The sequence below is a fragment of the Seriola lalandi genome, unplaced genomic scaffold (genome assembly GCF_002814215.2).
Source record: "Seriola lalandi dorsalis isolate HSWRI2012SDOR001 ecotype SW California unplaced genomic scaffold, Sedor1 jcf7180002054422, whole genome shotgun sequence".
In the NCBI taxonomy this organism is placed as follows: domain Eukaryota; kingdom Metazoa; phylum Chordata; class Actinopteri; order Carangiformes; family Carangidae; genus Seriola; species Seriola lalandi.
This window is the reverse complement of record NW_019524975.1, coordinates 200,152-215,384: the sequence shown is the minus strand read 5'-3', so window position 1 is coordinate 215,384 and position 15,233 is coordinate 200,152.

Genomic DNA, 15,233 nt, shown 5'->3' with positions numbered 1-15,233 from the left:
CTCTGTCTCTCTCTCTGTCTCTCTCTCCCCCTCGACACACTCATACTGCACACACAAACACACAATCGCGCTCCCCCTCCCCGCGGTCCCTCATCACACACACACACACACACACATCAGACGCTGCGCGCAGCCGGGCGGGGTGCCGAGGAGCGCGGTTTAGCCTCGGGGGCGCGGATGGATGGGGAGAGGGGATATGCGCCTGGCAGAGGAGAGATGAAGAACATAAGTCAAGAGGAGACAAAAAAAAATGAAATGTGAAGGAAAGGGAAGGTTGAAGATGGGTTGGAGAGGAGAGGAAAAATGAAGGACATAAGTCAAGACAATACAAAAAATAGAAATGTAAATGAAAGAAAGAAAATATATGGAGGAAAGGAAATTATATGGAGAGGTCCATGGGTTGGAGAGGAGGGATGAAATCAAGGAGAGAGCAGTCAAAAAAGACAAGGAGAAGAACATAAACCAAAGGAAAGAAGAAAAAGGAGGAGAGGAAAGGAGGAGAAAAAACAGAGCAAATTGAAAATTGATTAACCAGGACTGTAACAGGATGTTCTGCAGCCAGCATGGCTCACATACTCTACAATCTTCCCTCCATTTTCTAATATTAGACATCACATTATACATTATAATACCTGACACTGTAATATCTAAATTTGGATATTAGCAGCGCTGCAGTTTGACATTTCCTCAGTTAACCTAATGAGTGAGGTGGGAGTGGAGGGGGGGCGTTTCAGAGCCTCCAGGAAAGAGGAGGGCTGGAGGAGCAGGGAAGGAGGCATTTATCAAAGTATTGAGCAGGGCCAATTACTTAGCCAGTGTGCAACATTTCAGGCTGTGCTCTGACGATGGAGGCCGCTGACCAAGCAGCCAGGAAATACAGTCAGTCAGACAGTCTGTCTCTACATAGACACACTGTGCTTAATCTACCTCCCAGAGTTCATCGAGTGGAGTCTATCAGAGTTTGAAATGCCTCCTCTTCTCCCCCTCCACCTCCCACTTCACCCACCAGACTCCACTTGCTAGTCCTCCTCCTTTGTGTCAACTTTTTCAGTCATTTTGTTTTACAGTGGGCTCATAGTCTTCTTAGATTTCCTGAAATTGGCACATTTTGTTCCACTACTTCAGCTCCACATCTCGTTTATTTTCATCCATTGCTTTAGGCGCAGCTCTACAGAGTCGCCTATCGTCATAAAAAAATTGTCATAATGCAACTGAAAGTCCTTTTTAGGTCACAACACACACCAGCAACCTCTGCAGGTACCTGGAACTTGCACCTGCATTTGTCCCCAAAGTGGAAACGAAACGAGAACCGACACTGTAAACATTAAAAACCTTAGAGTTTAAGTTCTGTTGATCATGTTGCTTTCCTAAGGGTTTATATAGTTTATTGTTGTACATTCTGTGTATAGTTCGTACTTTGTGTTTTTTTAAATTTTGCTCTACACAATATGAACCTCATAAACCTGATCAAGGTAGGCAGTGAAAATTAGCCTCGGCTATATATATATATATATATATATATATATGCCACATATATGTATGATATCTATCTGTGCCTATCAAACTAAACATTATTACTGGATGGCTGTAAAAGACTAAACACCACTCTCTTTCTTCTCTGCCACATTCATGATCAGAGAGAGAAGAAAACTAACAGTAAATGTCTGAGTACGGATTGGCTGGATGAATCCTGACTAACCTCTGTACTTCACTATAAATCTCACCACCAAGATTGGAGTCTTAAAATACTCACATACACACAGACGCTCTGTGCTCTTCACACTGACATAGCTTTTGGGTCAAGTAATCAGAGCATATGCCCAAACAGGATCGACTTCACACACAGTAGGTGACACACACACACACACACACACACACACACACACACACAATTATACATACACGGAGTCAGAACAGGGTTTGCCTGCAGCAGTGGCTCTCCTGCTTCCATGCAGATAAATGATGTGATGTATCACATGAGTCGCGGCATGTGAGCAGCGCTGGGTGATCATGCTATTGTGCTGATTATGTAAAGAAGTGCAGGCAGCGGTGAGATTTCTCTATAAATACAATGTTTATCATTAAGTCATATGAAGGCAGAGGAGGAGAGACGCACAGACAGAAGTCATGTATAAACTATGTTCATCTGTTTAGGCATCAGATGCAGGGTGGTGACAGGCTTTGATGTTCCTGAGGTTTAATGACATTGTATGTTAATGGTGAAATCTATGTTGACTGTATAATTAGATGATTATTTAGCCATTTAAGTTTCATTTAACAGTTTTTACTACAAATCAATTTTTCTTAGTAAAGAAAGAAAACATGATGACTTTGATCCGTGCTATAAAAGATATTTACAAACTCACGAATATCGTGTATCCATCATGTCTCCTCCATTTCCAGATGTGCACATCTGTTTCTACACCTACTTTTTCCACAGCAGACATTTTGACTTATCGTAGTAGGACACAGGTGTTTGCTAATAACAGTAATGATGTTCTGTTCAAATGTCAGTAAGCTGTGGTACTGTGACAGTGAAGCAGCATGCGCAGGGGAGCAGCTAAATACATTTCAGTCTCATTCATTTTATTATTAGTTGCTAAATACTATGTAGATACTATGAAATGTCAAGATGTTAGCAATTGTTGCTACTTTGTTTACATTTTCTTTTGTTGATGTCTCAGCATAATGGAATGTGTAAATTAAAGGCCCTGTGTACCCACGTAGCTTTTACTCATTCTAGCTAACCAGGCTGCTTGATCAGGCTCAGACGTTGGACTGGATACACGGGATTAGCAAACAGAGAGGTTCCGATATCATTTTTTCCTTCCCAATACTGATTCCGATACCTGAACTTATGCATCAGCAACTGACATCACTTGAGGACATTTATCAGATTTCTGCCTCACCTTTTTCTTGACACTACTAGAGGAGTGGACTCAACTCTGTCAGCGGTGGTGTGCTTGACCCGACTGACTTTATGTCTAACAATCTGTCCACCTCATGTGTGTTAGTACACAAATCATCATATCTTTCTATCTTTGGAACCAGAGTGGGGAAGCATTCACAGACAAAGAGAGCGCAAACCAACACAGGACAAAGAAACACAGAAATACGCACATATCAGCAGCACACCTGGCACACCCAGACTCCTGTGGCCACACACACACACACACACACACACACACACACACACACACACACAATTAGAAATATAGCCGATTGAAGTGCCAACACACACAGATGCACATGACCCCATCCCCACAACCCACTGCTACCACATAGAAAATGTGTATACACACTGACAGCATAGTGACAAGGACACAAAGACTGAGACGTGTGCCTGCCCACACACACACACACACACACACACAAAGACAGTCATCCCAAGAAGAAATGGAGTTTGTTATATTCTTGTCTATTTTCACACACACACACACACACACACACACACAGACACACTTTATCAGCACACAATGTGTAGACTTGACACACACTCACACACAGATTCAAAAAGAAACCGGCGTGTAGACACAGTCACTCACCCACCCACACACTTGCTGTTTCAGGGGAGCAGAGTGGAGCAGGAGCAGGAAACGACAGGTCGGGATAAGAACATTGAAGTGGAAACCCAACATGTCTCCTACACTATCTCTTCCGTGTTAAAGAGAAAACAGCAGCAGAGACACAGGAGACAAAAACCACCACTTCAATCTGTGGAAGAAAAAAATTCAACTCACATAAAACCTGAGAAACAAGATAAGGGAAAAATAATAAAATTACAGTAGTGGCTGCATAAAATGCTATACAAATATTCTTTGTGTAAAATTATCAATTATGTGTTTGAGTTTTATAAAAAAAAAAATTTAAATGTAGTGTGAAATATACTTCACCTGTGTGTGTAGCACAGACTTGTAAATCATTTGGGCTATTGATTAATTGCATGATACTGAATCCCTTCACCAAGGTTTAGGTGATACTCTATGGATGTTGAGTATAAATGAGGAGTTTTAAGTTGAACAACCACCATGTTCCCATTCTGAGGACAATGGCCAAAGCTTAGAACATTTAAAATCATGGCTCTACTGTACAACTTGTCTGGTCAGCGTTACTGCTGTAATGGGCTGGACTACATTACCAGATTGTTACTATACTGTATCACAGTGGTTCCCAACCTGTGGGCTGTGAAGGTTTTGCAAGTGAGCCACAAATCATTTGCAAAACAGGACAATTTTTTCTGAAAAGATGTAATTCTATATGAAAAATTACATTATAGGGCCTAATGTTTTTAAATTAAATGATCTTTAAGAACATTAAAAATGTTTTTAAAAAACTGCTTCCAGTGTTTGTTTGTTTTTCTTATATTGATTTTCTTGCATCACTGTGATAAGCCAATAATAGGAACTTTTATGTTGTTGCCGCCGCACCACATCATATACTTGATTGCTATCTCAGTGTGATTGCGTGGTAAAAGATTACAGCCATGGCAAATCCAGTATCAAAATGGATAGGTGGTTAGCAAAAGGAAGAATTCATAGGAAAAAGAGTCAGGAGACAGAAGGGGATTCCATCGTCATCATTAAAATAAAAAGTGCTCTGAGATCGTTATTTGGCCTCCGTGTTGTTATGGGATCAGATGTGGGCCATGATTTAGAAAAGGTTGGAACCATTTGTTATATCATGTTTGGTACAGGTATGGTGGGAAACTTCACCCACGCTGTAGAAAAAAAACAAAGATTTATCCGCTCTGGCATATCTGTTACTGTGCAGATACAGAGAAACCTTCACCCTCAAGACAAAAACCATCCTCCCTTTCATCTCATGAGGCTTTAATGAAGACTTCCCAGTAAACTGCCTGTAGCATTTTCAACATCTTTTCAAATTCATTGACAGAATTTGCTCTCTCTATTTATGTGCCCTCAAGTAATCTGTCAGTCCCGTCAAACCTCAACGCAGGCAGCAGAAACCTCAGAGATGTCATTGTACAAAGTTCCTTAAGCTGCACGTCGAGTGCAGTAAAAGCTGCTTGATGCAGAAAACACCAAACTACTTGGTACAGTAGGTAATTCCACTTCTTCTGTGTGTTTTTATTGTCTGATTAGAGGTTATTAAGCCTTAAAGAGAAACATCAGTTTGGCTACATTTGCCTTGTTTGGTGGGTGTTATAACACTTTCCACAGTGTTTTAAGAGCTAAAGTCCATGTGTCTCTTCTTGTTTAATTTCCTCATCTTCATCTCTGTGTCTGACAACTTCATCCTTATTTTTATTTTTTTTTTTTTTCCCCAGTTCATTCTCCTGGTCTGTGTTTAGTCAAACACTTGATATTGAATTGCTTTACACAGGCTGGGAAATATTACATCTTATATATAATTATTATTATTATTATTATTATTATTATTATTATCATTATATCATTTTAAGTGTAGTACTGAGGGCACTGACAGGATGACTGTTTCCTGTCTCTTTTCATGGTGTTATAAGTAAAGCAAGTCCAAATATTTATCCATTTTCTCTCCCCAAGCCTCGCTGTTTCCATCACACATTTTATCAGCCATCCTGAACTGTGAAACTGTCCAGTGTACAGCTCCAGCACTGTTGGTGTTCAAGCAGAAAGCAGGAAGAGAAAAATACAGCCAATATCCTGTGACAGGGAGGTAAGCAAAGCATGAATGGAATTGACGGCAAAAATTCCATTCTTTTTTCCATGTCACAATACTGAGATAATCTAAAATTCAATTTTTGTATTCTGTTTTTCATCAGTGGTACTAAGTTAATCATTGCCAAAACGTTCACTGTGGTAAGAAAAGGTCATTGATGAAGATATTTTATCACTTTTGATTGTCGGCCGCGGAGCTTTTGGCACATGGACAGCTGGCTGCCGTTTCTAAGAGTTACAAAGTGATTTGTTCAATATGCTCAGTGACAGATTCATGTTGCAAAGTTGAACCTTCCTCCAGCGACAGATGGTGTTGGCTCTTCCTGAGCAGCAGGATACACTGCTGTCAGAGTATTTGTAATATTCCCGCCACAGTGTAACTACAGAGCCTGTAATAGGCGAACAGACCTCGTCGTCCTCAGCCTCGCTCCGACCACCAAAAAGCTCTGCATGGTGCATTAAATCTTTATCTTTAAATTAAATCAGCCTTGAGATGCCATGAGGCCATTGCCTATTCCATCTCAGTGGGTGTAATTTTGTTTTTCTTCGGTTGTCTTTTTCTCTGTAACACACACACCAAAACATACACACACCACTCCGGGAAAACAAATTAAAGTGTAATAAGTGGCCTTGCAAGCGAGTGTTGGGACAAGGCTGGTTGGGGATCAGACACAGAAGGTAGACAGATACAGAGGAAATAAGACAAAACTAGAGAGAAATAAAGAGAGTGATATGAAGCAAGACAGAAAAAAAGAATGGAAAAATGATGGTTGTCAAAATAATGTGTTCATTTTGATTAATCACCTCAACTAATCTGTCCATTCATCACAAAGCATGTAATTAATTAGACACTTTTTTGTCCCTTGTAAAAACCAAGAGAGATTCAGACAGACCACAGCTGAGATATAGATCAACACACGCTGAGATGCCGACGGAGAGGGAGGAAGAATGGAGGAAAGCGAGTGAAGTGGAAGTTAAAGAGGGAAGAATCGTTACTGACTCCCAGGAGAAATTGTTACAGACCCCTCCTGCTGTGGTTGCATGGTGAACCGATGGGTAAGGTTCACTGTGGAGACTCTGCTTCACCAGCAGGAAATCTCAATATTTATTTTTTCCAGCTGGGCTAAAGGCGTGTTGGCTGTCCGCAGAGTGATTCGCACCAAACACCTCCGAATTAAATCCACTTCAGTGAAGGCTCACAGCTCAAACATAAGACACACAATAGCCAGGAAGATAGTAATCACATATGTAAATAATAAATATGGTGAATAAAATATTTTGAGACATTACAGTTTCAAACCATTGATATGAAGACTGTCTGCATCTACAGGGGTGTACAGGTTCATGGCTTTATAGCACAAAACAGAAGGAAAGGCGTTGCTCTTAGCTTCAGTCTCTCAAAATGGCAGAACGGTGAATGATCTGTGCAGAAAATCACCTGTGACTTCTTTCATATGTTTGTAGACAGGGAACACAGAGAGGCCTAGATCAGACCTGGCATAAACATGTGATTCAGCTGAGCCGATCACAAGCGGACAGGTGTGGAGGTGTGAACGCACCCAAGATGCATTTGAGATCATCTGATCACTCAAACTGTGACACCACATCACTCAACTGATGTCCTCTGCCAGAGTCTGATTTGCCCCACCAGCTTCATAATGAGCTGAAAATCACATATTTACCATTTCAAATGGGTAAAATCATTTCATTTTAGTTCCATTGTAAAACTGTAGCAATGCTACATTCTCTCACCCTCATTGACAACAGACCAGTGTGTCATAGTTGGACTGGCTACAAACAACAACGCACTTTGTCTTTGCATCAGAAAAGATGTACGTGTAACTCTAACCCTAGTTGCATACAGAGCAGGGACGTGAGATCTGATCACAGCTGTTCACTCAGGACACTCTCTAAAGCCAGGTGTGATCGGATCAATTTAGAACTGACGGGATCACTGGAGACACATGTTAATGCCAGGTCTGATCAAGGCCAAAGTATTATGGTAAATGTCATTCTACATTTTGAGTAGCACCAGCTATCATCCTGCTGGGAGGAGAAGTGCTGTTTTGCTTATTACTAAGTCTTATTGTTTAAAGCTGACATCAGTACATTTTGGTGCTTTGTCACCCTGTGTAGCTGCAGACAAGATGACTTTTCTTTTTTTTAAATCTTAAAACCTGCTGTCTGAGTCATGCTTGTTAGATATTCTTATTGGCTACTGTTTGTATAAGCTACATGACCAGCACCACTGCTGTTTAGAGAGGACGTTTTCCATAGACAGCATTACCCCTCGTCTTTGGCTTCTGAGCCAAAGCTTTGTTTATTTGAATCATCCATCCATTTTCAAAACTGCTTATCTTGAGCCGGGGCCGTCGGGGTCTGGAGACTATTAAAGCTCATGTAAGGAAAGGAGCAGAGTGCAGCCTGGATAGGTTACCAGTTTATCACAGGTCCCATTCATACAGAAAGGTCTGAGCCAGCTAACAGATTCAAACCTGTGCAGGATCTCTGTACTGCATGGAAACAATCTTGTGAAGTTTATCCATCCTTTGCATTTCGCTACAGATGACAGAAAAGCATCACTGCGCTAAGCAGAACAATGAGACTGAAAAGAAAAGGCATGAACAGCAAGACTACACACAATCATAGATAAATCTGTGGGGTCGAAAGATTGGAAAAAAACGTCTTCTCCTTTAGACTTTTGATGCGAGTTGGGATGAGAGTCAAAATTGCTTCACTTTAAAGGGTCACAAGCCAACGAGGGTTGGGAACCAATGATGTAGATAAAATAACTAAAGTAACTTGTGGAATTCAGCTATAGCTTGACAAGAATATATGTATCTACAGTACAGACAGTAAATGAACATATTAAGATTTAAGTTCTGGGAAGAGGTACAGAGACAGGAGAGGAGGAGAAAGGGGGAAAGCAAGAAGATGAGGAGGAGAGGATGAGGAAGACAAGTTGAGACCTGGAGATAATGATACAGAGAGAAAGGGAAATGAGAGCTCTTATGTAAGAGGAAGATGTTAGTGAGATGTCAAGAAAGGTGAAAATTGGAGAAGCCCTAAGAATAAAATGGATTCAAGGAAACTGCAGTGTGAACAAATTCTAATAGGAGGAGAGAGAAAACACAGGAGAAAGTGAGGAGTGAATGGAAATGTGAGGAAGGAACAGTTGACAGCGGGAGAAGATGAAATTGTGCGGCGAGAAGAAGTACATGAATGAATCCGGCGAGCCCCGAAGCTCTCCGTGACATTCTTCAGCGCATGTGCTGCAGTGTGACATATATGGGAAGTGTTGAGGGCAGCAAACTTGTACGAGATAGCAACAACCGAGTGGAGTCAAGTATATGGGCTTTAGAGAAGGATGACATGGCTGCTCACTGGACGCAGTATGTACCAGTGTAAACTCAACAAAACTCATAAAAATATCAGCAGGAAGGATTATTTTGGGCCAGCACCTCAGGAGTGATGGAGTGTGTTCAACTGTGTGTGTGTGTTTTCACTGTATGTGTGGTATCAGTGTGACAAGTGAGAGTCTTTAAACCTACATTGGCGCCTTGCTGTCACCACCTTTAGCGCCGAGACACATGACGAGCTGAGAAAGACCTAAAAGAGAGAGAGACCTAACAGCTACTGAACAACACAGACCACAACTTTTTAACGGTAATGAGAGCAGTGGAGGGCTGGTGTACCAGTGTGTGTGTGTGTGTGTGTGTATGCATGAATTCATATTGTCACATTAACTTGTAAAGCTTGTCAGCTCCACACCAGCTGGCTAAAAATGGAAAAAGGAAAAAAAAAAAAAACAGAATAAAGAAAAGAACGGCAGTGAGATGAGAATCAGGGCCAGAGGAAGAGAGATGCTGGCAGACACGTGACTGATGGCAAAGGCCAGCTGCCTGAAATAGACTTCAGGACTTAAAAAAAAAGGTATTGTTATCATGTTTGCAGTTTGCTCTTGCTGCCAGGCCCCAGGGTGGCCCCTGCCGGCCCTCCACAACCAATAACACACCACCCATCCTCACACTTCTCTGAATATGTATACCAACGGTGCCACTCCTTAAAATGACTAACACCACGCAATGAGTAAGAGGGAAGCAAAGAAAATTAAGAAAGAGGAAACAAGATAAATACCTTCACAAAGGCTCATGACGGGCAAAGTCATCCATGTTGTCCTGCTCCTCGCTCCCCTCTCGCTCCCTGACACACTGCTCCTCAGGGGATGCCGGCTCCACCTGGCTCAATAAGACAAGAGAGGAGACATAATAGGGTGAGGTTTTTAACATGACGATTCAATCAGGTCTAGAATTATGGGATTCCCTGATAAAGAGGTGCAAGTTACCTTAAAGACTGTAACACTTCAGTTTACTGAAGCATGCGCCTGCACTGTACTGGGTTCCCTTTAGTCCCTAAGAAACAGTATTAAGTATGAAGAGACCAAAAGCAATCTCCACAGCACTGCACATGAGCAGCCTCATGTAAAACCACGCTGAGCTCTGAGTGAGCTCACTGGGGGAGGGTGCTCTGCTGGATTAACATGACACAATTTTGAAGTTCCCCAATCATCTTTTCCCACATTATGTTCTATAGAGAAAGTTTAACTGTCACGGTGCGGGTAAGACTGGACCCAAATGCAGCCAACACATGGCGATGAAGTGCCAAAATGTTTTAATAACAAAGTGGTGACAACTTACAAACAAGGAATCCAGCTGAACAGAAGCTGAAGCACAGGACTACAACAGCAGGTAAAACCGGGGACAAACCAGACATGAACCGACACATGCGAAGGGGAGCACAAACACTATACAGACACAAGGGAGGCGAGGGGGATTGAACACAGGTGAAACACATTAGGGCGGGGCAGACAATCACCACACAGAGAAGCAGGACCAAGACAGGAAGTAAAAACATTGAGACACACTAGGATACCAACTACAAAATAAAACAGGAAGTGACCAAATCCAAACAAACTAACAAAAAGTGTCTGCCATGGCAAACCATGACAATAAACAACAATTTGTGTGGTGCTTTTACATACAGCTCAACTTTGACTCAGCAGACAACTGACTGACAGGAGGTTCAGTTTTCTCTCTCTTCCTTCAGCTGCCATCCATTGCTTAAACTGTCTACACACACCTCATTGTTTATTTCAATCCTACATGTTGGCTGGCTCAAGGAATGGACCATTTATAGCAAATGGTTTGTACAGGGAGCAATGAATATTCTTCTGAGAGAACTAATCCTCCAAAACAAATTTTAAAAAAAAATTGCAGTATTAGCAGATGTTGCGCCTTTAAAATAGGCAAAATAGCAAGGGAAGAGGGATGAAACCATTACACGGCTCTCGTCTTCACTCGTATGTATTAAGTGGGAAATAAAAAAACATACAGTACAAGCATATCTCACTATCAAGAGTCTCAAATACAAAAAATGGCATAACAATAGTCTGACGCTCGAGCGGGAAGATGACAGTAGCTAGCTTACACAGCAATAAAGTTAGCCTGACACTCTTAAGCAAACAAATGTACACAAAAACTCACAACCTTTCTCTCAGAATAACAAGCAATGACAGATGAACAATTGATCAACCCATCGCTACATTTATAATGTTTGCTGTGTGGTAATTACCTTTAAAATAGGCAAAATAGCATGAGACCATTACACGGCTCTCGTCTTCACTCGTATGTATTAAGTGGGGGAGAGAAGCGCAACTTCCCCCTACTGGAGCCTTAAGGCATTACTAATACATCGATACACAATCAATCTGGAATCTGTCAACTAATAACTTTAACAGCATAAACAAGATGCAAACGAAACTATGAACTATAAAAAAAAAAATACAAAACACAATATATATCTTAACTGTCAACTGAATTTAATTGTTTTTGAAAATCAGATAGTTTTTAAATCCTTAAGTACCACATATTAAGTACCACACAGACAGGGTATTACAACCCCCAAACAACATGGGCATTGTGATCCACCGTCCTAAATCTATGCAGCAAACATGTTTCCCTTGATTACTAGGAAAGCCCTTCTCATCTGAGATGTGACTCAGTAATATTAGTTACTCTCAGATCAGCATACAGCAAGGCACTGATAGTGTCTTCACACAAGAGTAAGGTACCGAATTTTACTTAGACTATGCAAATAAACGTATATTGCTTTTATGCCATGCAAGCTTTTTATCCTCTCTGAATGTTTTCCAAGTTAACAATGAATAGGTGTTCAGCTACAGATGATATGAACAACCATAAATACCATAACATAAAATGTATTCTCTAGTTATCAGTTCATTAGAAAGCATGAGCTAATAGAAACTCTAAACCATTAGCGCAAAATATGCCAAGACCTATTCAGTCCATACAGGAGTATTTAATTTTGGACATTAGCAACAAGGCAAGAGCGTGCCAGAAAACACTGTAAGAAAATTAGCTCAACTGCTGCATGGACTTAATGTTTCTTAATGTAATGAATACACATAAATTCAGCAGCATAATAAGAAACAGAGCAGCCTGAGAGCATACAGAGCCATACATGCCAATAATTCATTCTCATCGCAAAGTAAATCTGAACAACACAGCAGAAAAGCTAAACCAGGAAGTAGCTTATTGGCAATGCCAAGCAAACAACCTGCACTGAGCCAAAACAAGGCATGTCACCAGCTGTCACCATACTGACGCCCATTTCACATGGGACAAAACAGCCACTAACATCTGGCTTCAATAGGCATTCATTCCCAGGTCAAATGACTCAGTAGTCACTGGTATTTATCGGCCCCAACTCCAGAGATGCAGTGATGGAAACGAGACACCCGGGTGAACATGTTCATTTTCACCCCTTTTCCGGCATGTCGCCATGATGTTGTTTTAACTTCAGAAGTTACTATGACTACTCCTTCTGTAGTGTCTCAGTCACTACCAGCTTATTCAAAACGTGATGAGCACACTACCAACGGGCAGTTATAGTATAACTGTTTAAAATCCTTCTCACATTGACAGCATCGTTCAGTTGGCCTTGAGTTCGAGGAGACTGAAGTAAAAGAAACAGGCCTCTGACAGAGTGGTAGAAGAACGACAGCAAAAACTCAGGAAAACCCGGCTTCTGCCCTGAAATCTGAACTGGTTGCTGTTTGACAATAGCAGACCATGCAACATGGACAGCTGGCTGCAAAAGACGTGCAGCACAACACAATATTTTAGTCCCGAATCAAGTCGTCCCAAATGAGAAGCAAGGACTGTGTCCGGTGAGCTACATCAGCAACTAGAGAGATACATGAGAGTAATGAGCAGAGTAACAGTAGCATCGTGTCAGGTCATTATGTCTGCACTGTACACACTGTACATTAATAAGATTGGATGTTACCTGCCCATCATGCTTGTAAAGCATACTGCAAACAGCTGATGCCATTGGCCCGTCTTGCACTGACTCAGGGCCAGTTTGTGACAGTTGCACTTAGAGGACTTACTGTATTTCAGGCCTGCTTGTTGCTGGCCTAATTGGGTCCTGATCTCTTGTTCCCATTTGGGGAGTTTGTAACTAAATGTGAAGTAGTTGAGATGAGAGTCAGTACCTGCAGGTCTGTAGCCATGGCGCCCGGCTGGAAACAGCAACTCCAGGCTGGGGAATTGGTGCCTGAAGTAGAGTTGAACTGTGTTGGGGTCTTGTTCATGAGTAAGGGCAACATGGAGTGTTAGACCAGGGGTGTCACTCTTTATAGAGAAACCATAGATAGTCCTGGGCCACAAGCCTTTTAATTTAAGAGACAATCTTAATGAGTTATCAGCACTTGGTGCTGTAGACTAACACAGACAAACAACAAATCACAATGACAATTAATGACTAACAAAGATTTAACATCATCAAGATTTGGACTAACAGTGTGTCTCCTCCTTGTTCCTGTTGATCTCCAATGTCGTCCTGTTGAGAGGAAGAGTACTGGAGTGTCGGTGGTTCCTGCCTTGTTCAAGAGGCAGAGGGAATCAATGACATGCTAAGTATTTAACAGACTGGTGTTACTGGTCATCCCCTGTCAGCGAGGGGCATTAGTTGAGGACTGTCAGGTTGTCAGGATTAGTTGAGGTTATTTAATTGGTGAAATAGGGATAAATGTTTTCAAATCAGCCCTCACTTGTCCCGTTGGCTCGTCCGTCAGCCACAGCAGCAATCATCTACACTTGAGAACACAGGCTGCATGTTGAGGAGGTCTGCCTTCATAATGAGCTGCCGTTCTTTGATGAGTGGTTTGATGAGATCCACAAGAGAGGATGTGACCAGATTCTCCACCTATGTCAATGTGACTGGGCTTTCTAGTCTCAATTACCATGTCATTACCCAGAATCAGAGCGAATTTAATTACACAGCCAAACTCATTAATCCTTTTGTATCTGTCACCTGAAGCACTGATGAGTGTCTTCTCTGGATACAAGGATAACACATATTCACAGTGCAATTCAACAGCCTTGCATATCACCTGCCATATTCTAAGTACTACTGACAGTGTGCGTCTCAGTTTCACATTGTCTCTCCTGACCCTGAAAATAGCAAAGCCTCATTATTCTATTGTAGATGAGTTAGACAAGTTATATTGTGTTCTAAAACTTTTTTTCCTGATCTGAATGAAAAGGGGAATTGAATAAATGAAGTGGAGGTGTAGCGAAATAAAAAAGAAAACGTGTACATTTGCATTTGCATTCAGTTGTTTTGAAAATTTGAATATGTTAAGTTTAATGTTGTAACTCGCAACCCGAAAGTAGAACTGAGACAATGTACAAGTTAAGACGAAGGCAATTTATTCTAAAGTATTTGTGGTGGAAATCCTGAGCGGTGGAGCGGGGAAGGCAGGGTTGTGAATCGTTGATCTGAGGCAGACAGCAGAGCAGAGGAGGGCAGGCAGGGGCGGGAAACTTCAGGAAACACAGGAAACAAACGAAGATCAGGGAGCAGCGGGCAAACCAGGACGGCAGGAGGCAGTGGACCTGAGGGCTCTGGTAAAAATATTATCAGCAAGGTTCAAAGTAACTGCAGAGAACTAGGCAAGTCGGACAATTGTAGAACCATTATAACACACAGAATGATCTGGCCAAGAGTGAAGGACTGGGGTTTATATACTGCAGGCTTCAGGTGCAGCTGAAGAGTGGATTGGCAGCAGGTGCACAGGTGATTAGCGGGAGGAGGAAACTACGTCAACACGCCCTGAATGAAAGAGACGCAGAGAGAGACAAACAGGGGATGAACAGGACACACAAGGGAGGAGAAAAAAGCAAAAAACACTCGCGATGAGAGAGGAACTCTTTCAGACTCCAACAGAAAACTGTTCATCTGAACCAGTAAATCTTAATATTTCCAGCTTTCAGTTAGTTTCAGTAGCAACATAAGCACCAGCCATGTGTCCGGATATACCTGTTCATGTTTTCAGGAACTTTTCCACTTGTCTCTAAACTCATGAGTTGGAGTCATACAGCTTTGGGACCAACACATTTTTTTTCAATTCACAATAACATGTTTGCTGCCTCAAGTGATTTTATGTCACTCTCATCTTTTTATTGCCATTTGTATCCAGGCACACTGCAC